The sequence below is a fragment of the Microcaecilia unicolor genome, chromosome 3 (assembly GCF_901765095.1).
Source record: "Microcaecilia unicolor chromosome 3, aMicUni1.1, whole genome shotgun sequence".
Lineage (NCBI taxonomy): Eukaryota > Metazoa > Chordata > Amphibia > Gymnophiona > Siphonopidae > Microcaecilia > Microcaecilia unicolor.
This window is the reverse complement of record NC_044033.1, coordinates 492,158,751-492,183,171: the sequence shown is the minus strand read 5'-3', so window position 1 is coordinate 492,183,171 and position 24,421 is coordinate 492,158,751. Positions and strand designations below refer to the sequence as shown.

Here is a 24,421-nt window from a genome sequence, read left to right as displayed (position 1 = left end):
GCTCATGCTCCTTATACCAAATTTCATCATAACAGAGTAGTACTCCGCACTCACCCTAAGTTCTTGCCAAAGGTGGTGTCGGAGTTCCATCTTAACCAGTCAATTGTCTTGCCAACATTCTTTCCCAGACCACATACCCGCCCTGCTGAACGTCAGTTGCACACATTGGACTGCAAGCGAGCGTTGGCCTTCTATCTGGAGCGGACACAGCCCCACAGACAGTCCGCCCAATTGTTTATTTCTTTTGACTCCAATAGGAAAGGGATCGCTGTCGGGAAAAGCACCATCTCCAATTGGTTAGCAGATTGCATTTCCTTCACTTACGCCCAGGCTGGGCTGGCTCTTGAGGGTCATGTCACAGCTCATAGTGTTAGAGCCATGGCAGCGTCAGTGGCCCACTTGAAGTCAGCCACTATTGAAGAGATTTGCAAGGCTGCGACGTGGTCATCTGTCCACACATTTACATCACATTACTGCCTCCAGCAGGATACCCAACGCGACAGTCGGTTCGGGCAGTCAGTGCTGCAGAATCTGTTTGGGGTTTGAATCCAACTCCACCCTCCAGGACCCGAATTTATTGTGGTCAGGCTGCACTCTCAGTTAGTTGTTCTTCGTAGGTCAATTTCTTTTATGCCCTCGCCGTTGCGAGGTTCAATTTACCTGGGTTCTTGTTTTGAGTGAGCCTGAGAGCTAGGAATACCCCAGTCGTGAGAACAAGCAGCCTGCTTGTCCTCGGAGAACGCGAATGATACATACCTGTAGCAGGTGTTCTCCGAGGACAGCAGGCTGATTGTTCTCACCTACCCTCCCTCCTCCCCTTTGGAGTTGCGTTTTTCCTCATTCCTTTGCTTGTCATTCAACTGAGCGGGAACGGGCGGGAAGACGGCCGCGCATGAAACGGTGGGCGTGCCCTGCGTGCAGGACCGCCCGCAAAGTTTTGTTCCGGTTGGTGGGGGCTGCCGTGGACGTCAACCCAGTCGTGAGAACAAGCAGCCTGCTGTCCTCGGAGAACACCTGCTACAGGTATGTATCATTCGCTGTAACGTTCCATGGGTGGGGCACTGGTGGCGGTCCAAGCTGTTACAGAGAAATGACTGTTCCTTCTTTAGTTTAACACAAAGAGAAAGTTGCCTGCAGTGATGTAGCCAGCTACCTTTAAAAAATGTTGTTCTGGGCTATGATTGGCCCAGGAGCTCAAATTCAGTCTGGAAATGCTGGATTTTTCTCCAGTCTTGGTTTGGAAGTAGAGAGAGAAAGATCTCTCTACTGAGACCCTGTGAGCAGTTATATTCAGGAACCTGTGAGCAGCTATATTTCCTGTATTTCTCAGGTACTATCCAGGTAGTGTTAAAATGTTTAGATAATTTTATAATTGATCCATATTCTGTTACCTGTTGTTGTTTGCTGATTACACCTTTTCTGTTTCACTGTTCTAATTTTTCATTATAATAGATGTTCTTTAGTTTATTTTTCTGCCTGTCTGGACTGACTAAGAATCCTGGTGGTTTGTGTTTTGGGACTGTTTGACCACTGGGAGTGGGCCCCAGTGTCCTAGAAATCACTGAGGAATACCTTGAGAGCAGGAGACTCGCCCAGAGGCAGTTGGGACCCAGTCAGTGGGAGGAGGGTGCTAGTGTAGAGCACATGCCCAGGTGAAGGCAGACCTGAGCTGTGTTGGGTATAAACCTTCTATGTGGCCACAGGGTTAGCCCCAGGCGGGTGGCTAGGCATTTCATGACAAGCATCCCATAATCTCTGCTGCCCAAATCACAAATCTGCTGTCTGGATCAGAAATAACTTTGTGTCTTAGCAAATCTATCCTCTTATGCAAAAGAATCACAACCCCTCGCTGCCTGCCATTGAAGGATGCAAATGCAAGCTCTCCAACGCAGTCCCATTTCAAAATGGAATTTTCCAAATTAGTTAGGTGAGTTTCCTGCAGAAGTAATATATCCACCCTCAAGCACTTAGCATAACTCAATATCTTGGTTCGTTTTACAGGTGAATGAATTCCACCTGCATTCAAGGTGGCAATGTGCAGCTCAGCTATCCCAACACATGTAAAATATATCCTGCTGTCCAAAGAAATTGTGGTTGGCGTCCCAGCTAAGATATCCCAGTAAAGTGTATAGTCTAACCGCACTATCCCTAACCCAATTACAGTACCAACCAAGAACACAGAGTATCCCTTTTCCCCCAAGCCCCCTCCTGAATCCAACAAGTAAAACCCACTGCTGCCCACCCATCTCAGAAAGCCCTATCCCAAACCTATCCTACACACATCTCTCATCCTTAGCCAATACCCTCAAATAGCACCCGATCCATATTAACACACTTACCATCTACACAACATTCCATCCCCCTCCTACCACACAGAAATCTCTCTTCTCCCAAAACCCAGATTAACCCTGCCATCCCCAGAAATTAAATCCTACCTGCCTGCCCCCTCGCTTTCCATTCCCAACCCCATCCATACAGTATGCTAGAAAATAAGAACAAACCCAACAAGGACAATAAACCAAAATACAGGTCAACCATAGTGTAATGAAAGCAATTAGATAACATGAAGTCCAAAACATTAGCCCAGCAGTACATTGTCCCTTCATGGTCCCCTTAGCCACAATCAAACGTGTAGACTGTAAACATGATGAGGCTATTGTGAAGAATTGTGAGGATGGAGCTCCCACCTCAGGTTCCCAGGTCCCTCTTTCACTCAGGGTGAGCTGGTTCTTAGTATGCAGATTTTATGCAAATTCAGATCCTACCCCTTTTTACTCGGGGTGACCTGGTTCTCAAAAAAAGCAAACAGAGTCAGGTCTTATCAACAGGATTTCTTCCATACAAATCTTTATTCCAGCCCATGGGGCACACCTCTCTTAGCTTAAAACCCTTTCACAAGCTCAACAGTTCTTCCAGCTTAACCATTTCCTTTCTTCCTCTCAGTGCAATCTTCCAGTTTAAACATTTCTTCTTGCACAGTCCAATGTCCCTTTATTTCTTCCCCCTGAGCCCTTTCCCACAGGCATTTGGGCTCAGTACTAGCTCAGTCCAGGACACCCAGTCCCTCCTTGTAGCACACCGCTTTACACACCCAGTCTCTTCTCAATATTAACTCTGGGACACACAGTACCTCTTCACTGTTCTAAACACAGCCTTGGCATCTGGGACACACAGTAGCTCTCTGAACACATAGTTCTTATCCTGGCACTCTAGGGCCTTCTTACCCCAGCCAGCTTCCCTGCCTTGCACCCAGTTCACCACAAGTCAAAAGGGCTCAGCCAGTACTTCACATGGGGATTTCCAGCTCCAGCTCCCAGCTCCAGCCACCAGCTCCCAGCTCCAGCTGCTAGCTCTCCTCCTTTCTCCCCCTCAGGTGGGGTATTAAGGATTCAAGGGTCAACAGGACCCAGCCCATAACCGGCTGTACCCGTTTCCACCTCCAGGACTCTCCCCGGTCCTAGCGAGCTCCAGCTTTACCTCCCCTTTGACTCACCTAGCCCTTCTCCCTGGACATTTTAGGGGGGGTCAGCGCCCTCTAGGGGCCTAACCAGGGTAGGACAGCCTCATAATCCTTACAAGACGAAAGAGATGGCAAAAGAGGCAGTATCAGAGCTCCCAATGATCTCTCATTGGAGGTCCACAGAATGCTCCTGAGGCCCCCAGCAGTGTTCAAAAGACACCACAATCCAACTGAAAGCACATGCCGATCTAAGTCTGTGCACAGGGCTTAGGGCAACCCAAAAGCCCATGCTGTGGTCAAGGTAAATTCCAGACAGCTGCATGCAAAAATCAAAGTTACTGCAACCCACCTCTTGGTCAGGCAGAACCATGTAGAACTGTACATCTAGAAAGGTGACCACCTTTCCAAGAACGAGCGAAGCTCCACTGCTGTACTAAGCACCAGTGTGTGGCTGTCATACACTAGCCGCACTTGAGCCAGATATTGAAAAGAAAATTTAATATCCTTGGAGCCCTTATAATCCAGGGTGCGATTGTGCTTGTAAAGTTCCAACAATTGAGCCTCAACCACATAATTTAGGTAGCAGACAATCACCAGAAGGGGATGGGTTGCTTCTTCCCGTTGAACCCCCACCTGATGCTCTCACTCCACATGCACCGGGCCCACATTTTGGCCTCTGGAAGCCAACGTTCTGCAAAATCCACCAAGTCCAACTTTTTCACACTCTCAGGTATCCTAGTAATACGCAAGTTATTCCTTCGACCATGATTATCATGATCCTCAGCCCGAGCACAGATTTGCTTACACTGTGTTTCCAGTGTGCCCAAACAATCCTCAGATGTGGAGACTTGATTCTCCTGGGCAGAGATATGCTCCTCAGCCTGCTGTATGCGAGCAGCTTGCCCTGCCACAGCGTCCTTTTTTTTCTTCCATAGTAGTGTGGAGCTTAGCAAGCTTATCTTCTAAAAGCTGAGAAAGGTGTCGCATGGAGACCTGGATGTTGTCCTTGTGCAAAGCCGCTGCTGGCACATCCTGCTGCTGAGCTGCCGTCTTTCGTTCCGGGCTTGGGGCCTTCTCCCTTCTAAGCCAAGCCACTCTAAGCAGCATACCAGGCATGAAAGGAACTCTGCACAGCCGTTCCGAGTCTTGAAAACTGCCCCGAGAGATCAGAACAAATCCTAAGCAGAATAGGGGCTTATTCCTTCATGAAATAGTTCAGGGAAGGGGCTTTTTCTAGCTAAGGGAGTGGAGCTGAGCTTACAGGCACCCGCTCAAGCAGCTGCCATCACGTGACCCCCAGATAAAAAAATAATTTTATTTTCTATTTTGTGATTAGAATGTCAGATTTGAAATGTGTATCCTGTCAGAGCTGGTGTTAGACATGGCTGGAGCCCAGGGCAGAAATGTTAGAGGGGACCCTGAAGCCCTCTACCAGGCCGAGTCTTCTTCAGCTTCTAGCAGGCTTAGGGTTCTCTCTGGCCAGGGGGCAGTTGCACGCCTCTAACACCATCTTTGGCATGTGTCATCTTTATATTTTGCTCAGTATAGGAGGAAATGCATCTCTTTCTGTTTTTTTGATGCAAGGTGTGGCTTCTTGGGATTGTGGTTTAATTTACGTTTATCATTTTTGGTCAACTAATCTGTATTTGTCATTTGTGTGCTGTTTGTGTGACCCAGGTATTCTTAGAGCATGAATTTTCTATGTGGTATTCTGTAATAATTTGGCTTGTTCAGTTTTCCTGAAAGTGGAGGGGATATTTGTGAGGGGGAAGGGGAGACAGGGGATTAAGAATATAAGAATAGCCATATTGGGACAGACCAATGCTCCATCTAGCCTAGTCTTCCAACAGTGGCCAATCCAGGTCACAAGTACCTGGCAGAAACCCAATTAGTAGCAACATTCTAGTCTACCAATCCCAGGGCAAGCTGTGACTTCCCTCATGTCCATCTCAATAAAAGACTATAGACTTTTCCTCCAGGAACTTGTCCAAGCCTTTTTTTTAACCCAGATATAATAACCGCTGTTAGCATAGTTGTACAGAATATTGTTTCTTTTTTATATTGTAATAAAATGATTTAAATATAAAATCATCTGTTCTAGGCTTGTGTGAATGGGATCAAACAGAGCACGCAGGGACAGAGGTCATGGGGACAAACTTTGTCCCTGGGTCATTCTCTAGCTGCAATTGCTAGGGGTGAGCAGCTGGCACCAAAACCCATGCCTTCATTTCTGAGCACATCATCAAAACTCTTATCCTCTCCTCCTTACCTTATTTTTTTCTATTTTAGACGATAGCAGCCTTCTGCATACAGAAGTAGCATAGCCATGGGTGGGCCTGGGTGCATCTACTTTGGGCTCACCTCCAGAAGTACCCACAAACCCCTGCTGCCAAGCTCCACAGTTGGCAGCAATGTTCCTTGAGCCACCAGTGCTGGCACTTGCGCATGCACAGTTTTCATGAGCATGTGTGAGGTGACTATGTCGGCAGCTCAGAAACACTCCTGCCAATATTTATATTCTAAGTTTAGTTTGAGGGGAAGGGAGAAGGGGGTGGGCACAGTAGTCATTTTGTGCCAACCCATTTTGCCCATAGGACGTTATCATCTAGATGATACCGCTACACAGTTTGCTCCATCAACTGCCACTGTTAATTAAAATTTATTCAAAACATAAGTTTTAACAGCTACTATAATAAGTAGCTTGCTGTACATCACCTTGAGTACATTATAAATGGGTGATTGATGAATGTGCATAAATAAAATTCCAGTTGTTCCAAATCTGGCTGCTACATCCTAAGAAAATTTGTTGAGGCCAGCTGTATCATATTATTATTACTAGGATTTAATTTGCTTTTCTCCAAGTTTTCCTCATTGTTTAAACTGCATTTTACTCTGAAATTTGCAACCCACTGGATTCTAAAAAGAAGCCCACTATCCTTTAACTCACAGTCAAAATACCAAAAGAGTATGAATAGTGATTTTATTGGAAATGAGTGTTTTCTTTCTTACCCAGAAGATGGCCAGAGAAAGGTAATATCTTAATTCCTTCAGTAGGGAATTGTAGGAGTGAAAGGCTATGCCAGATGCGTAGGTGTATGTGTTATCCTAACAGGACTGCAGTGGCTGCTCTGAAACCTGATTTTTTGGCACAAAGTATTCATGACAGCTTCCAAACAGGAAAGGAAAAAATAAATCTTAATAGTTTTAGTGTTCATCATATTAATAAAGACCATATTTTTGTCCTGACAGCTATTTAATTATACTTTTTGGCTATGGATTTCATAGTAGTTTTGCTGTCCAAATTGGACCTTGATAACAAATTTACTAGAAATATAAGGGTTGATATTCCAATGCTGTGGTCTGTGTGGGTTTCTTTGTTTTTGTTTATTTAAAGCTGGCCACATGGTCGTGATACAACAGGGTGCAGCACAAAACTTAGGGCCATCATTGAGAGGACCTTTGGCTACCTTCTCCTTCTGATAAAGTGCTGGCGTTTGACATCAGCAGGGACCAGCAGGGAGAAGGAGCACAGCCATAGGACAAGAGCAGGGGAAGGAGGAACCGGAAGACCAATAGGAGAGAAGCAAGGGAAGCCAGACAGAGAGAGAGCAGACTCAGGTGTGTGGAAGCAAAGCAATCAAAGAGCCTGGAAGCCAGGCAGAGAGAGAGAGAGCAGAGACAGGTGCATGGAAGCAAAGCAATGAAGGAGCCTGCAGCCAGAGAAGAACTACACACACATGGCTCAGGGCTGTGCCAGTCAAGTGTGTGTGTCGACAGGACCCTGCACAGCCTGAGGACACTGCTTGCATTGAGGTAGGGGACATGACACTATCCCCCTCCCCAATCCTGGGTCCAAAAGCATCTTTAACTAATGGTTATAGTCTTCTGTCTCTCTCATCCCCCCCCCCCCCCTCCAATAGATCCTAAATAAACTTTTAACAGCAACACTGTGCAAGAGTACTTAAGCTTAGCTCTTCTTTTTTTCCCAAACTGCATTTATGCTTTGTCAAAAGACAACAGACAAACTCTGAACTGATCATTTTTATTCACAGATGAAGATCAAATTAGATCTTTGACAGTTTGCCAAATAGTTCTGCAAGCTGCAAGCCCGCACATCCCGAATAAGAGGTTACAAAGTCAAAAAGAAGAAAATAAAACAACAAAATACTTCCTCACTAGTTCCATATTATCCAGGGAAAAACGTTTGTCTGCTGACTTTGTCCCATTCTCCTTCCACCCCCCCCTGCTAGATTTATCTAGATTTTCAGAAAGCTTTTGAAAAAATGCCTCCTGAGAAACTCCGGAGAAAATTCGAGTAGTGGATAAGGAGGCAGTGTTCTGTTGTGGATTAGGAATTGGGTATTGGACAGAAAACAGAGGGTAGGGTTAAATGACCAATTTTCTGAGTGGAGGAGGGTGAATAATAGAGTGCCACAGGGATAGGTACTGGGACCAGAATTATTTAACATATTTATAAATGATCTGGTAATCGGAACAACGAGTGAGGTGGTTACATTTGCAGATAACATAAAAATTATTCAAGGTTGTTAAAAAGCATATGGATTATGAAAAATTGCAGGAAGACCTTAGGAAATTGGAAGACTGGGCATTCAAATGGCAGCTGAAATTTAATGTGGATAAATGCAACATGATGCACATTGGGAAGAATAATATGAATTATAGTTATCTGATGCTAGGAATTATTAGGAAAAGGATGGCAAATAAGACCAAAAATACTGTAATGCCTCTGTATCGCTCCATGGTGCAACCTCACCTTGAGTATTGCATTCAGTTCTGGTCACTGTATTTCAAAAAAGATATAGCGGAATTAGAAAAGGTTCAAAGAAGCACCCAAAATGATAAAAGGGATGGAACTCCTCTCCTATGGGGAGGCTAAAGAGATTAGGGCTCTTTAGCTTGGAAAAGAGACAGCTGAGGGGGAGATATGAGGTCTACAAAATCCTGAGTGGTGTAGAAGTGAATCAAATTTTTTTCACTCTTTCAAATACTAAGACCAGGGGACATAGTAACATAGTAGATGACGGCAGAAAAAGACTTGCACGGTCCATCCAGTCTACCCAACAAGACAAACTCATATGTGCTACTTTTTGTGTATACCCTACTATCCCCGCCTCCCAACCACCAGTCCTGCCTCCCACCACCGGCTCTGGCACAGACCGTATAAGTCTGCCCAGCACTATCCCTGCCTCCCACCACCGGCTCTGGCACAGACCATATAAGTCTGCCCAGCACTATCCCCGCCTCCCAGCCACCAGCCCCGCCTCCCACCACCGGCTCTTGTCACACATTCTTCTAACTAATAAAAGACAAATCAAACCTCTCTAGTGCAGCTTACAGACCACCAGTCCTTGTACTAACAAATATGCCTACTCTTGGTGTGTGTATTGCTCCCATGCTGTGTCTAAATTAGAAAGTGTGGAACTGGGAAAGATAGAGTTAAACTTTTTTTTTGTTTAAAGAAATGCAAGAAATTGTCTTAAGTGAGTTATTGACAAAATGCTGGCTTAGCTGACCTAAGGGAAGGCCAGTAAGGACAAATAGAAATGTTTACTACAGACTCCTTTTCTGTATTAACAAAGAAAAGCCTTTAGATAACAAAGGTTAAAGAAGGTCTGAACTGACCAGTATTTATGATAGATGTCTTCTTTTAGAAAGGAAAAAGCATATTCTGTACAAAACAGGTAATTAAATGTTAGTCTATTATGAAAAGTAGTTGAGAAATGGTATGGAATAGGTTTTTCCATTGTACTATTCCCTTATACTTTAGACTTCTAGCATATTTGCTTAAGATTATGTTCAGCCTTCTAAAACGATGTTTTGCTGATGCTATGGAAATTCTGTGTAGATGAATCAATTACCTCATATGTGTTTTAAGGGTATAAATGTAAGCATTTGGATTGCCGTACTTCAGGGTGACTTGGAAGGCGAGAGCTTTTTCTCCCAGTCTTCCCTTCTTATTGCAGTAAGATATATTATGCATCTCTAATAAGACCAGTTTTACTGATCCTGTGTGGGACTATGTATTTTATTTTCTAAAGATTTATGTACCTTCTACAAATGAAAAGTAAAACAGTTCTCTATGTAGCTGGTTCAGTGGCATTCCTAAGTCGGCTGCCACCCGGGGTGGATCACCGTTGCGCACCCCCCGGGCACAACAACCCCCCCCCCCCCCCCCCCAGTGTATCACCTCCATTCCCCCGGCACATTACTCTTACCTCCTGGGGGTGCTGAGAGCAGTTGCGTGGCTGTCAGCTCCGCTGGTTCCCTGCTCTGGAACAGGAGGTAACATCAAAGGTAGCAGGGAACCAGCCCGATTTTTATTTTTTTACATTTTAATAATTTTTCCAATCCCGCGCAGCCCCAACAAGAGGTACAGACCTCTCGTTAGATTTTCCAGCATTTTGCAGCATTAAGGCAATCGGAAAAAGTTAGTGCATCTCATTACAATAGGGTTTCTACACGATTTGCTCATCTGCATTCCGTTTTCGTTAGCTGCTACCCTCCTCGGAAAAAAGTGTTTAGTGCATTCCAAGGTTTACTACTTGCTCGTTAAGGGCTCGTTAAATGAGGTGCATCCGGCCCTGAATCTGTTAGATTCCTTAAAACTAAAGACAAATATCATTAATCCCCTCTACAAAGCAATTCACATAGAAGTGCTACAGCCATTTGTTTTCCTCTGTTGCTAGAAGCCTTTGATCTCACAGGCCTGGTCTGAATTTACAACTTTAAAAAGGTCTGTTTCTTTCAGAATATTTAAAGCCTTAACCCTGCACATGCCAACTAGTAAGATTGTGAACGCCACAGAGTGGACTGTAGTGCCATCCAGTGAAATTTTGCCTAACTAGTTTCTGACACATTGGGCATTGGGCCCAAACGTCATGCAAGTATCCCAGTGGTGTGTGGGAGAGGAAACTATAATCCCCATAAACCAAAGAGAAGGTAAAAGTGCAAGAGGTCAAATACCTACATAACAGTACTTAAAAGATCACCTAATTGCCACACCAAAACTACCCCCAGACCACCCTTGGAAACTATAGGACTGGTGAATGCCAGATCAGCTGCAAAGAAATCCTTGGTGATCCATGATGCCATAAATGAACAGTATCTTGACATCCTAGGAATAAGTGAAACCTGGCTAGATGAAAGTGGGGGTTTACCACTGGCTGAACTATGCCCAGCAGGTTTCAACATCCAACATCAACCAAGACCAGGAAGACAGTGTGGAAGGGGGGTAGCAGTCTTGATTCGGGATACAATCAAACTGCACAGAATATCTATCCCCCAGCTACATGAATCTGAATCTCTTTTAATACAATTTGAAGAGGAGAAACAAATCTGGCTGCTCATGGTATGCAGAGCACCTCGTAACAACACATTATCTGTGCAAGAACTCCTAGACCTGATTACTCAAGTGACCCTGAATTACCCTAGGCTGGTGATCATGGGAGACTTCAATCTACATATCAAAACCCCAGATACCACCACAGCTGCCTTCTTGGACACGATGACAGCGCTAGGATTTACATAGGTTACATGCTGTTTAACACCCTTATTCTTTTCCCATTTTGTTAGTTTATCCACTCTTTTCCCTTCTGTCTGCATCTCTTATCTTGCCAATTTTGCTATTGTATAATGTAATTTTATTGTAACTTTGTTAGCTACATTGAGCCCGCATAAGCTGGGAAAATATGGGATACAAGTGGACCAATAAATTCTCCAACCCACGAAAAGGTTCACACACTAGACCTGGTATTCTACAAAGGGGTAGATATCCCAGAATTCTGGGATAACAGTATTGAAATAACACCCCTATTATGGTCAGACCATTTTCTAATTAAATTCTCCCTATGTGACCACCTAAAACAAATGGCACCTCCCAGAGTTTGGAAGGAGATCAGAGACAAAAAAAAGCTGACCGCTGAGAATTTCCTAGAGGCCTTGTACTATCCACATGTGGATGAAAAGACAACAACAGTGTTGGAACAAATTGACATCTGGAATACACACCTAGCCAAGACCTTAGAGAAAACAGCACCACTAAAAAAGGTCTTATGCCCCACTTATAAATGCTCACCTTGGTTTTCTCCAGAATTTCGGATCCTTAAATACGAAGGTCAAAAACTGGAAAGGAGATGGCGCAAATCTCGCTTGGATGAAGACAGACTAAACTGTAGGAAGCACATGGCAAAGTACCGCTAAACCTTAACAGCAACCAAAAAACAGTATTTCTCTCAATGCATTGTACAGGCTGCCAATTCAACCAAGCAGTTGTTTAGTATAGTAAACTGCCTACTGCAGCCCCCACAAGAGAATCAGCCTGCCCAGTCTAAACTGAACTGCAGTGATTTTGCTGCATAGTTTGCCAACAAAATTAAAAGTCTCCACCAGGATTCACAGGCAATCCCACCCAGTCCCCAACCAGTCAACCAGGGGTGCACAAACTCACCCCCCCCCCCGACAGCGACAGATGGGACACTTTTAACTCAATGACAGAGGAGAGCTTTGACAAAACCCTAAGAGACCTTCGACCAACTACCTGCTCCCTCGATCCCTGCCTATCAAAGATAGTGCAGCAGGCAAGTATGGGCCTCATAGAAGGCACCACAAAAATTGTGAACGCCTCTCTTCCTAATGGGCAGCTACCAACAGCATTAAAAAGGGCAGTGGTCCGCCCTTTGCTGAAGAAAAACAACCTTGACCAGGAGAAACTTGAAAGTTACAGGCAAGTATCCAACATCCCGTTTCTAGGGAAACTCATAGAACAGTCTGTGTTCAACTTAATGACTGGTTAGAAAAGAGAAACTGGCTAGATCCATGTCAATCTAAATTCAGACTTGGTTATGGTACAGAAACGGTCCTCGTATCCCTACTAGATGATCTTCACAGAAACCGAGACAGGGGATTCGCCTCAATGTTAGTACTGCTTGATTTCTCAGAAGCTTTTGACACTGTGGATCATGATATCATGCTAGCACGACTAACAGAAACAGGTATCAATGGAACAGTACTTGCTTGGTTCAGATCCTACCTATCAGACAGGCAACAATCCATAATGTTTGGCAGCAACTCATCACCACCATGGACACTGACCTGCGGGGTACCACAAAGATCGATGCTGTCACCTATTCTATTCAATATCTACCTCAAGCTACTAGTTGAGCTGATTCAGTCAATGGACACTCAGTTCTACATCTACAGGATGGTGTGCAGCTACTCATACCCATTGAACCTGACTTACCTACAGCCTTGAATAAACTGATTACCTGTCTAACATCAATTCAAGAATGGGCTAAACACAACAAACTTTGCCTGAACCCAAGTAAAACCGAGCTTCTCTGGGTCCCTAACACAAGTGGATACATACCTGACATCAAAATCCCTTTTGGGAAGTATGAACTCCCCCTCAAATCACAAGTCAGGGACCTTGGTATACAGTTAGATTCAACATTTACTCTGATTCCCCAAATCCAAGCAACCTTCAAGAGCTGCTTCTACTATTTGCGACAGCTACACTGCCTCTCTCCTTACATCGAGAAGGTAAATCTTATCCCAGTTGTGCATGCCATGATAACATCAAGACTAGATTACTGCAATGTACTATACAATGGTCTGACTACAAAGGGCCTGCACCAGCTCCAGTTGATTCAGAATGCAGCAGCAAGACTCATAGAAGGTTGCAAGCGACGTGACCATATCACACCATTTTTGCAAAACCTTTATTGGCTACCAGTACAATACAGGACTAAATTTAAAACTCTATGTCAGATCTTCAAGGCCCTGAAAGGAAATGGCCCCGAGTATCTGAAGAATAGGATGATCCTCCACACACTGCCAAGGACACTAAGGTCCTCACAAGTACATTCACTAACTACACCCTCTCCAAAAGACAATACACAATGTGATGCCCACAAGTGAGCCTTCTCCGGAGTAGCCCCCACACTCTGGAATGCACTGCCTGAAAGGCTGCTCTTAACATAAGACTATCTCTACTTCAGGAAGCAGGTGAAAGCTTGGCTCCTCAACCAGGCCTTTAATGGAACAAGTAACTAACTCATTAGTCTCACTCACACACACACACATACACACACACACACACACACAAGGAGTGACTCGGGCTGCATATACTGCAGCAGGACATGTTTATCCACTCTTACCCTAGCTGAGATAATATTTAACCATTTCTCTGACCTCATGTGCAACTTTCTTTAAATCAATCACCTTACTTTCTAACTCTTCCTACTTTCTTACCTATCTATATGTTACACCTTTGCTTTACCCTTCACTATCAATTATAACGTTCTATTACATATTGTGTTGACATTGTAAGTAGTATACCATGCTATTTGTATTGTTTTTTGAATATTTTTACTGCTGTAATTGTCTATTGCTCATGAGTGAATTCCTTCAAAAAGGCGGTAAATAAATCCTAATAAATGAATAAATAAACTAGTGCTTGCAGAGTAGGGAACTAATAGGACTAGCAAAAGGTAACCATAAAGAGGAATGTTTTAATGTCAGCCTTAAATCTGTCAAGAGAATAGTGCATTCTTAGATGTTCAGGTAGCATGTTCCAGAATTCAGGGCCTTGTATGGAAAAGACAGAGTGCCAGGTATTCTCATAGACTATTTCTTTCAAGGTAGGAACAACTAACTGATTTTTTTTTTTAGATGATCTAAGTGTTCTAGGTAGGAAGTAAGGTGTCAGAAATCGCAAGAGAGAGCCTGGTTCACCAGACTTTTGGATTTTAAAGACCTGTAGCAGTATTTTGTAGGTTATGCGATGATAGAGGGGTAGCCAATGTGCAGCCTTAAAGTGCGGAGTCACATGGCCAATTTTTTTCCCTTTCTTAATAATTTTTATGGCAGTGTTTTGAACCAACTCTAAATGATGAAGATCCTTGATTCTGAGCCCTTATGTAAAGAATTATAGTAACAGTTGACTGACCACCAAAGAATGAATTACAGTATTCAGCTCTGAGGGATGGAGTAAGAGTCTTAGGTACTTTTTTTACTAGGCTAGTGTGGCTTTTTCCATGAGTTGGCTCAGGCCTGCATTAATGATTAAAGCGTGTTAAAATATCCAGCTGTTTAACACAGTGGCCGCAATTCCTCTCTTCCACCTGTTCAATCCTTCCCCAGAAGCCCCTCCTACCCAGATTGTCAGGTGTAAAAAGCCCAACCCCATCACAAAGCTCCTCCCTTCTCATAAGCTTGTCCTTTCACCCCCTGAACATCAGAAAACCCGCTCCCCCCCCCCCCTCCCGAATAATTCCTAGTGGTCTAGAGGTACTGTATGAGAGAGCAGCCCCTTCCACTTTTGCCCCATCTGATTCTGGGAGCAAATTGGCACTGCTGACCCCAGCAGTAGTCAGATAGGTTGGGAGCAAAGGGGAACCACGCCCTCCCCTTTCTTGTAGACCAGCAGTTCTCAACCGGTGTGTTGCGAGCACCTGGGAGGTATGTTGCGTGGCTGGCACACAGCAGCATTTTTTTTAAGGTTATGGCATGTCTCTTTCTCACTTCCTTTTCTGCTGTGGAGTCCAGCATTGCTTCCTTTTTTTTTACCTCTAACCTCCTGGGTCCAGCACCACTTCCTGCTTCCTCTTCTCTCGCCCTCAAACTCCTCAGTCTGTCTAACCTACTTTGTTTGCTGTTATGTGCAGTGTTTACATGCTGTGTTGGCCAGGTCGAATCCTTCCCCTCTGCCACTTCCTGGCCTTGCATAAACAGGAAATTGTGGCAGAGGGAAAGATCCAGTGACAACCCAGGCAGTTTGTTAATTCTTCAGGTGCTGGCAAACAAAGCAGGTTTTATGGATTGGAGAGGAGGGAGGGAGAAGAAAAAAATGACGCTAGACCGAGGGGGGGGGGGGTTGAGGGAAGGAGAGGGAGTTGTGCTGGACTCAAGGATGGGGGCTGAAGGAAGAAGGAGTGGTGCTGGACTCACAGGGGAGGCAGAGGGAAGAAGAGGGAGTGGTGCTTGTCTCTGGGGGGTGGGGCTGAGGGAAGAAGAGGGAGCGCTCCTGGACTCATTGGGGGGGGGGGGGTGGAAAATTTGCTGTGCTCATGGAGGGAGGTGGAAAGAGGTAGGAGAGGTGCTGAACCTGCGTGGAGAGGGGGATAGGAGAGATACTATACTATGAGTGAGGGAACCGAGGAGAGAGAGGAGGAAGATGGCAGGCAGTTGTAGGAGGTTCTGTGCAGAGGGGGAGATGGTGGACCATGGGGGGGGGGGGGGGATGTGAGGAAGGGGAGATGGCGGGAACCATGAGAGGAGGGACTGAGTAAGTGAAGGGAGAGAACCTAGACACACAGGGGATGCAGCTATGCAAACCCTGATGCCATACCCCTTCTTTGGTTGTGTATGCGGTAGCAGGCTTTCATTTCTGGTATGCAATTTGCTGCCTACAGAACCTGGGAAGGCACACAACGTTGGGATTTGTGTAGCCATGTCTCCTGGCATATGTTAACTTTGGGAAATGCACATCACAGTGTCTTTGTATTTAGTTCAGTACAAGAGGAAATGCATTCCTGTATTTATTTCTCCTATGTTGTGGTACATGCATAGTTTGACTTCTTGGGATTCCCAGTTCAGTTTTTGTCTTTATATTTGCATTTCTAATTTGTGATCCCTTGTTCTGTATTTAGTGTGGGATTGTCTGTTTTTTGTGTATGATGGAGGCATACAGAGAAGCTCCTTGCAAACAGAATACCACAACTGTGTAGCAGTCCCACTTGTTCTGTTTTACCAATAGTAGATGTATTGGTGCAGCCTTTTCTAACATAGGGTTCTTGTTTACATCATAGGAATCGATTCTACTGTTCTATGGTAGATTTGCTACATGTATGTTGAATTAGAATTTTTTCAGGTTTTGTGTTATTGCTCAACTAGTAAAAAAGGCCCGTTTCTGGAACGAATGAAACGGGCACTAGCAAGGTTTTTCTTGGGACTGTGTATGTTTGAGAGAGAGAGCCAGAGTGAATGTGCGGGTATGTGACAGAGTGAGACTGTCTGTGTGACAGTGTGTGTGTGAGAATGAGAGTGTGTGACAGGGCCCCCTCCCCTGTTCCTAATGCCCCTCACCCCGTTCCCTCCCCTCCTTTTCCTCCTTCTTCCCACACTTTGGGTTTCTTAAGGCTTTCAAAAGTCTATGTACCCCCGTGGCCCTAATGCCCAGTATCCGGATACCCCACCGCTTTCCTCCTCACCCCTCCCCCAAGATGTAATACTTTCACGTCCTTCATTTTTTTTTTGTGTCCTATATAACCTGTGTATAAATGCCCGGCATTCAGATTGTGTTCCTCTCGTAAATTTCATTTCATTCATTCAGAACTTGCCCCCCCCCCCCCCCCCCCCCCCGAACACTTTTGGTTCCTTCAGTCTTTTAAAACTGTCCTATGTACCCTGTGTGCTAATGGCCAGCATTGAGATTGTTTTCCTGTCCCAAATTTGCATGTCTGTCAGTCATTCACAACTCCCCCCCCCCCTCTTCTCCAGTTTAACACTTTCATTTCCTTCAGTCTTTTAAAACTCTCCTATCTACCCTGCGTCCTAATGGCCAGCACTCAGATTGTTTTGCTTTGCCAAATTGTCTGTCACTGAGGTCAGTGCTTGCCTGCCTAGCAGACCACTTCCGGCAGGCACGGTCCCAAGCACATCATGTTGAAGGTGAGAATTATTATTTAGGATGTGCCTGGTAGTGGAGAGATTTATTTCACTGTTACAGAGATGACGTGAAAATTAAAATTAAAAAAAAATTGTATGGTAACTTATGTGCTAGTTATGATCTGTACCTGTTGTTGGGGGGGGGGGGGGGGAGATAGGGTTTTTGTGGATGCAGAGCATGTTTACACTTAGGGGTCCTTTTACAAAGGCATGCTGAAAAACGACTTGCGATAGTGTAGGCACGGGTTTTGGGAGCGCACCAATCCATTTTTTAGCGCGCCTGAAAAAAGGCCTTTTAAAATTTTTGCCGAAAATGGACGTGCGGCAAAATGAAAATTGCTGCGCATCCATTTTGGGTCTGAGAGCTTACCGCCAGCCATTGACCTAGTGGTAAGGACTCACGCAGTAACTGGGCGGTAATGACCTACGCGTGCCAAATGCCACGTTACATGCGCCCGAAAATAAAAAATATTTTTCAGACGCGCGTATCGGACGCGCGCCAAAAATGAAATTACTGCAAGAGCCACGTGGTAGTCTTGCGGTGACTCCATTTTAGCGCGCGTTGGACGTGCATAGACACTTATGCAGCTTAGTAAAAGGACACCTTAATATATAAGAACTGACTTACTATATCAGACCAAAGGTCCATGAGGGTCATGTATGCAGTGTGTCACAGATGCGAGCATCATCAATCAGGTGTGTCCCAACTGAAAAAAGGTTGAGATCCACTACTCTAGACAACCAGGGGATTACCCTGTGGTGCTCTAAGGGTTTTTATTTTTTTTTGGGGGGGGGGGGGGGTAGGAGAAGGGTCAGGGATGCGCAACTCAGGTAGTACTGTCTAATTTTCTTGGGTCAGCACTGGTATATATGCAGTGCTGGATAGTGCAGGTGCTCCCATGCTGTTTGGCACAGCATGTAACAGAGTGCCTGTGTGATAGGTGTCTGCCCTGTGTGGTATATGCAGGGCAGATGCTGGGCACATCCCCTGGACGTTGGGAGGCAGGGATAGTGCTGGCAGATTTATACGGTCTGTGCCAGAGCCGGTGGTGGGAGGCGGGGATAGTGCTGGGCAGACTTATACGATCTGTGCCAGAGCCGGTGGTGGGAGACAGGGATAGTGCTGGGCAGACTTATACGGTCTGTGCCAGAGCCGGTGGTTGGGAGGCGGGGCTGGTGGTTGGGAGGCGGGGATAGTGCTGGGCAGACTTATACAGTCTGTGCCCTGAAGAGCATAGGTACAAATCAAAGTAGGGTATACACAAAACGTAGCACACGAGTTGTCTTGTTGGGCAGACTGGATGGACCGTGCAGGTCTTTTTCTGCCATCATCTACTATGTTACTATGTTACTATTTACTGCACACCGTTGGTACTTATTATGCATTGCCCCTATCACACAGTAAGAGCCAAACTTACCACATTTTAGTAAAAGGATCCCTTAAGCTCTCCTGTTATATCGCTGTATACACAATATTATACAGAGTTTCCAGACACATAAATTGATTATTTTAAAAAATTTTACATTATATGTCAAGAATTTCCTTTAGCTTATAGCAAATGGGGAAATATATAACTCAGACTAAGTTTGCAGAACACTTCATATAAGTATGCTGAAAAATGTAGTAAATTGAAGTCTGACTGTTAGTTCGAGATCTCCTAAAACTGTTTCATGCTGTTCCAAGAAGTTATATTACCTCTGCCATGGCCTATTTTAATGGATATGTGAGTTTGAGTACTTAGGGTTATGGGAAAACATTGAACTTCTGCTCACTGGAAAATGTTTCACATTTTTACATAATGCCTAACCAGTATTATGTCTTAAGAATGTGGTACAAAATTGGTGATGTGTTTTTGTTTTCTAGCTGTTAGAAGCTGCATATATTTTTATTAGACAGATTTATAAGAACTTGTAAGAAATGCACAGTTGGAAAAGCTTTCCATTTCAATAATTTTTCAGATCTAGCCTGAATTTTACATCAGAGAGCAAAATGTGAATTTATCTCATGGTTTGTATAAGCTTCAGTCACCTTATAGTACTTGTGCAGAGAAGGTAATTCTATTGAGGAACACCTACTTTTAGGTACCAAGAATGTGCCTGTTTGGAGCCTAATTCATAAAGAAAAGCAGGCAGCTACTTTTCTTTATAGAATAATAGTGTAATAGGTCAAATGTGTACCTATATTTTAGATGTGGTGGTCATTAACACCAATCATAGAGCTGGAGTAAATGCTCATGCCTAGATTATGGTCATTAACATCAGCCATAGAGCTGGTGTAAACGCTTGTGCCTAGATTGTTAAAGAATGTATATAGATTCTAGGATTTTATCTATGTGCGTAAGTATGTGCCTCCCCACCTATGTAAATGCCCTCCCACAAAGTATGCACCATTGCATCTAGTCATGCACTTACAGAATAGCAGTTAGCCAGAAAATGGTCATTTATGTGCATATGTGTTCACATATACACACAAATGACTAGAATACCAGCCTTTACACATTATTTTCACCTTAATCTAGGTGGCTCCTTGCAGAATTACCCCAAACTGTGTGAGTGGGAGAGTGATTATGTTCCTGTCTCTTGAATTAGAACATAAAGAGAAGGGCTTGACATTTCTTTGTGATAGTGCATTAAACATTAGTACTATCACAAAGATGAATAAAAAAGGAGGGTGAAAGGGGAAAATTACTAATAGGAGGAAGAAATCAGATAAGAGGTATAAAAAAAAGAAACCCTCATGGCTCAATAATCAGCTTGAGATATCCAGATAACTACAAATACCAATGGAAGAGCAGTAAGTGAATACAAAAATCTAAACAATTTTTATATCCAGATAACTACCACAAGTATCAGATAATTCCTTTAGCTGTTCCTTATTTCAACATTCCACTCTCACTCATGATTTTATAAACTTCTGTCATATCTCTCCTTAATCATCTTTTCTCTAAGCTGAAGATCCCTAACCTGTTTAGCGCCTCTTCAGTTTTCTAAGAATTTTTAAGGACTTTGTTCAAATATTATCTAAAAATAATTGGCAGCTCGTTCTTTTATCACAGTGTAGTTTGATTACTGTAACAGGGCTGGTCCTTGTTACTACACTGTAGCTAATCTTCATGCTACTATGTTTCAAAGAAACATAGTAGCATGAAGTTTGATTACTGTAATGCATTGTTGATTGGCCTATCACTAACACAGTTAAGATGTTTGCAGCATAGGCACCTCATATAAGAGGCGTGGAGAGGCTAAGCCTACCCAGCTACAACTGCAACCTTCTTTGCTCGCTCTCCCACCCACCCATTTGGTACTGCCCCCTCTCTCCTCTACCCACCCACCCACCACCATGTAGCATCTTTCCTTCCTCCTGGAGCCTCATCCACCAGACTGTTATACTAAAGTTATAGTAAAGACGTGCAGGGCCAAGGCTCTGCGTGCTGCTACTTCCCAGCCCCTCAGGTATCAACTACCTCTCTCAGAGGGGATGGGGCCATCAAGGGAAGAGCAGCACGCATAGCTACAGACCTGTGCATCTTTACTTTAACTGTAGTATAGTAGCTCGGTGGAGGGGGCAGCAGGAGGAAAGAAAGATGCTGCATAGTGGAAGGTGGGTAGGGGTGAGGGAAATAAACAGGAAAATACAGGATGACATAGGAGAGAGAGAGGGAATCCTGGATTAGAGAAAGAAGGAGAGAGAGAGAGATAGGAGCAATACTGAATTGGGAGGGCGAGAGAGAGGTGGGTTGGGGTAAGAGAGAGAAATGAGACAATACTGGATGGGATGGGACAGAGAAACATAGGGGCAATACTGGATGAGGGAGGAAATGTTGGATTTGAGAGAGAGATAGGGGCAATACTGGATTGGATTGGAGGAGATAGGTGGACTGGAGCAAGATATGGGAGAGAGACATGGGCAGTACTGCATAAGAGAGGGGAAAGACAAGATATACTGGATTGGGGGACAGAGAGAAATTGAAAACGCTGGACTGGTAGGAAGAGAGAGAGAGACAGGTGCAATACTTTATAGGAGAGGAGGGAGGGAGAGAGAGAGAGATGAAGCAACGCTAGATGGTGGGAGAGAGAGAGAAAGAGATGAGGCAATGCTGGGTGGGATGGGGGAGAGAGAGGGAGGGAGGGGCAATAATGCATAGGAGGGGAGAGATACAGTGGTAATGCTGGTGTGGAGGGAGTGACAAGGACAATGCTGTATGCCAGGGGCAGACAGATGCACAGGGGCAATGCTGGATGGCAGGTGAGAGAGACAGAGAGGAGATGCTGATAGCAGGGGGAGAGGGAGAAAACGCTGGGTGGCGGGGGAAGGGAGGTAGAGAGAGCCTAGATGTAGGGGTAGGAGGTGAAGAGAGCCTATTTTGCAGGATGGGGTGAGACGGGATTAAGAGAAAGGGGAATGGGGGCTGGGGTGAAGAAAAAACATGGAAAACTAGGTAGACACGGAAAAAAAAGAGTGAGGACTGGATAATAAGAATGAATGAAATCTGAGTGGATAGAAAGGCAGAAAAAAATGGAAGAAAGCTGAAAGGAACAAATCAAGTCATGGGATAGGAGGCAATGTCCTTCTGTGGATTAGGAATTGTTATTCAACAGAAAACAGAGGGTAGGGTTAAATGGCCATTTTTCTCAATAGATGAGGGTGAATAGTGGAGTTCCGCAGGGATCTGTACTGGGACCGATGCTATTTATTTAACATATTTATAAATGATCTGGAAAATAGAACGACGAGTGAGGTGATTGAATTGGCAGATGACACAAAACTATTCAGAGTTGTCAAAACACGTGTGGATTGTAGAAAATTGCAGGAAGACCTTAGGAACTGGAAGACTGGGCATCCAAATGGCAGATAAAATTTAATGTGGATAAATGTAAAGTGATGCACATTGGGAAGAATAATCTGAATCATAGTTACCTGATGCTACGGTCCACCTTAGGAGTCAGCACTCAAGAAAACGATCTAGGTGTCATTGAAGAAAATACACTGAAATCTTCTGCCCAGTGTGCAGCGGTTGCCAAAAAACCAAACAGGATGCAAGGAATTATTAGCAAGGGGATGCAAAATAAGACCAAGAATATTATAATACCTCTGTATCGCTCCATGGTTTGATCTCACCTTGAGTATTACGTTCAATTCTTGTTGCTGTATCTCAAAAAAGATATAGTGGAATTAGAAAAGGTTCAAACAAGAGCGACCAAAATGATAAAGGGGATGGAACTCCTCCCATATGAAGAAAGGTTAAAGAGGTTAGGGCTGTTCAGCATGGAAAAGAGACTTCAGAAGGGGGATATGATTGAGGTCTATAAAATCCTGCCAAGTACTTGTGACCTAGATTGTCCACTTTTGGAAGCTAGATGGACCATTGGTCTGACCCAGTATGGCTGTTCTTATGATCTTATGAACTGGATTTAATGGAGGAGGTGAAGAACACAGAAGGAGAGTGAAAAATGACAGATGGAATGGAGATCCTTTGAAAGCAACCAGAGACTGGGACCAACACAATTAGAAAAATTAAATGACCAGACAACAAAGGTACCTTCAGTGTCAATAAATGTTCTCTCTACTGTACTGGTGGTGTTTGCTGTTTGTTCCTTTGGCCTCCCTGATGTCTCCAGACCAGGTTGGACTTGTTCATTCCACTTTTCCTAGATAGGCTATTTTTGTTTGTTCCCCGAAACGGTAGTGCTATTATTATATGGCAGAATTGCTTTATAGGACCTGGTGAGTTTTGTAGGGTTTTGTGTACTTCACAATATGTCTGGTACTGGATTTTGGATTTGAATTTAGGAACATAGGAAAATGAAGACAGATAAAGACCATGAGGGGCATAATCAAATTCGAACGTTCATCTCCATGGGTGTCAATGTCCGAGAACAGGTACGTGAAGGGGCGGGACAGACCGTATTTTTGAAAAAAAATGGACTCCCATCTTTTTTTTTCGATAATACGGTTTATGCCGGGCAAATGCATCGGATATGTGCGGATTTGAGCTGGGCGGTTTTGTTTTTCAGCGATAATGGAAACCGAAGGCGCTCAGCTCAAAAACGAACAAATCCAAGGCACTGGGTCGTGGGAGGGGCCAGGATTCATAGTGCACTGGTCCCCCTCACATGCCAGGACACCAACCGTGGGCACTTGTAACAATTAAAAAAAAAAAAGTTAAATACCTCCCAAGTCCATAGCTCCCTTCCCTTGGTTGCTGAGCCCCCCAAATCCCCCCCAAAACCCACTGCCCACAACTCTACACCATTACCATAGCACTTATGGCTGAAGGGGGGCACCTAGATGTGGGTACAGTGGATTTTGGGTTTTTTTTGGAGGGCTCAACATTGACCACCACAAGTGTAACAGATAGGAGGGGATGGGCCTGGGTCCACCTGCCTGAAGTCCACTGCACCCACTAACAACTGCTCCAGGGACCTGCATACTGCTGTGATGGAGCTGAGTATGTCATTTGAAGCTGGCATACAGGCTGGAAAAAAAAGTTGTTAAAGTTGTTTTTTTTTTTTTGTGGGAGGGGGTTAGTGACCACTGGGGGAGTCAGGGGTGGTCATCCCCGATTCCCTCCGGTGGACATGTGGTCATTTAGGGCACTTTTTTGGGACTTGTTTGTGAAAAAAAAAGGGTCCAAAAAAAGTGACCTAAATTTGTGCTAAAAACGACCATTTTTTTTTTTTTTTTATTATCGGCCAAAGGCGCCCATCTCTGCTCGGCCGATAAACACGCCCCAGTCCCACCTTCACCACACCTCCGACACGCCCCCATCAACTTTGTTCGTTCCCGCGACAGAGTGCAGTTGCAGGCGCCTAAAATCGGCTCTCGATTATACCGATTTGGGCGCCTTTGCGAGATGGGCGCCCATCTCCCGATTTGGGTCGAAATCTGGGCGCCCATCACTTTCGAAAATAAGGCTGCATGTATCCTATCCAGTCTGCCCATCCATGCCATCTACTCTCCCTTTCACTCCCTTAGAGATCCTATGCACTTGTCTCAAGCTTTCTTGGATTCAGATAGTTTTCTTCTCCACCACACTTTTTTCAGTTGTAGCTCAATGCGATTTACATTCTGGTACAGTAGGTATTTTCTTGTCCCTGGAGAGCATGCAATCTAACCCCCCCTGTTTACTAATCCATGCTAACGGCTGGTAGTTCGCTAATACCAACACAGCTCATTCACTTTGAATGGAGTGTATCGGCATTGCTGCGCAGCTTAGTAAACAGCGGGGTAAGTTTGTACCAGAGGCAGTGGAGGGTTAAATTTATTTCTAAGAT

General features: G+C 44.5%; 1 protein-coding gene across 1 annotated transcript in view; it reads left to right on the top strand.

Annotated features, from left to right (window-relative positions):
• ME1 (malic enzyme 1) overlaps positions 1–24,421 on the top strand; it is a gene marked incomplete at its 5' end in the record, with an annotated part of 362,344 nt that overhangs the window by 118,392 nt on the left and 219,531 nt on the right. The gene's annotated exons all lie outside the window — the stretch shown is intronic.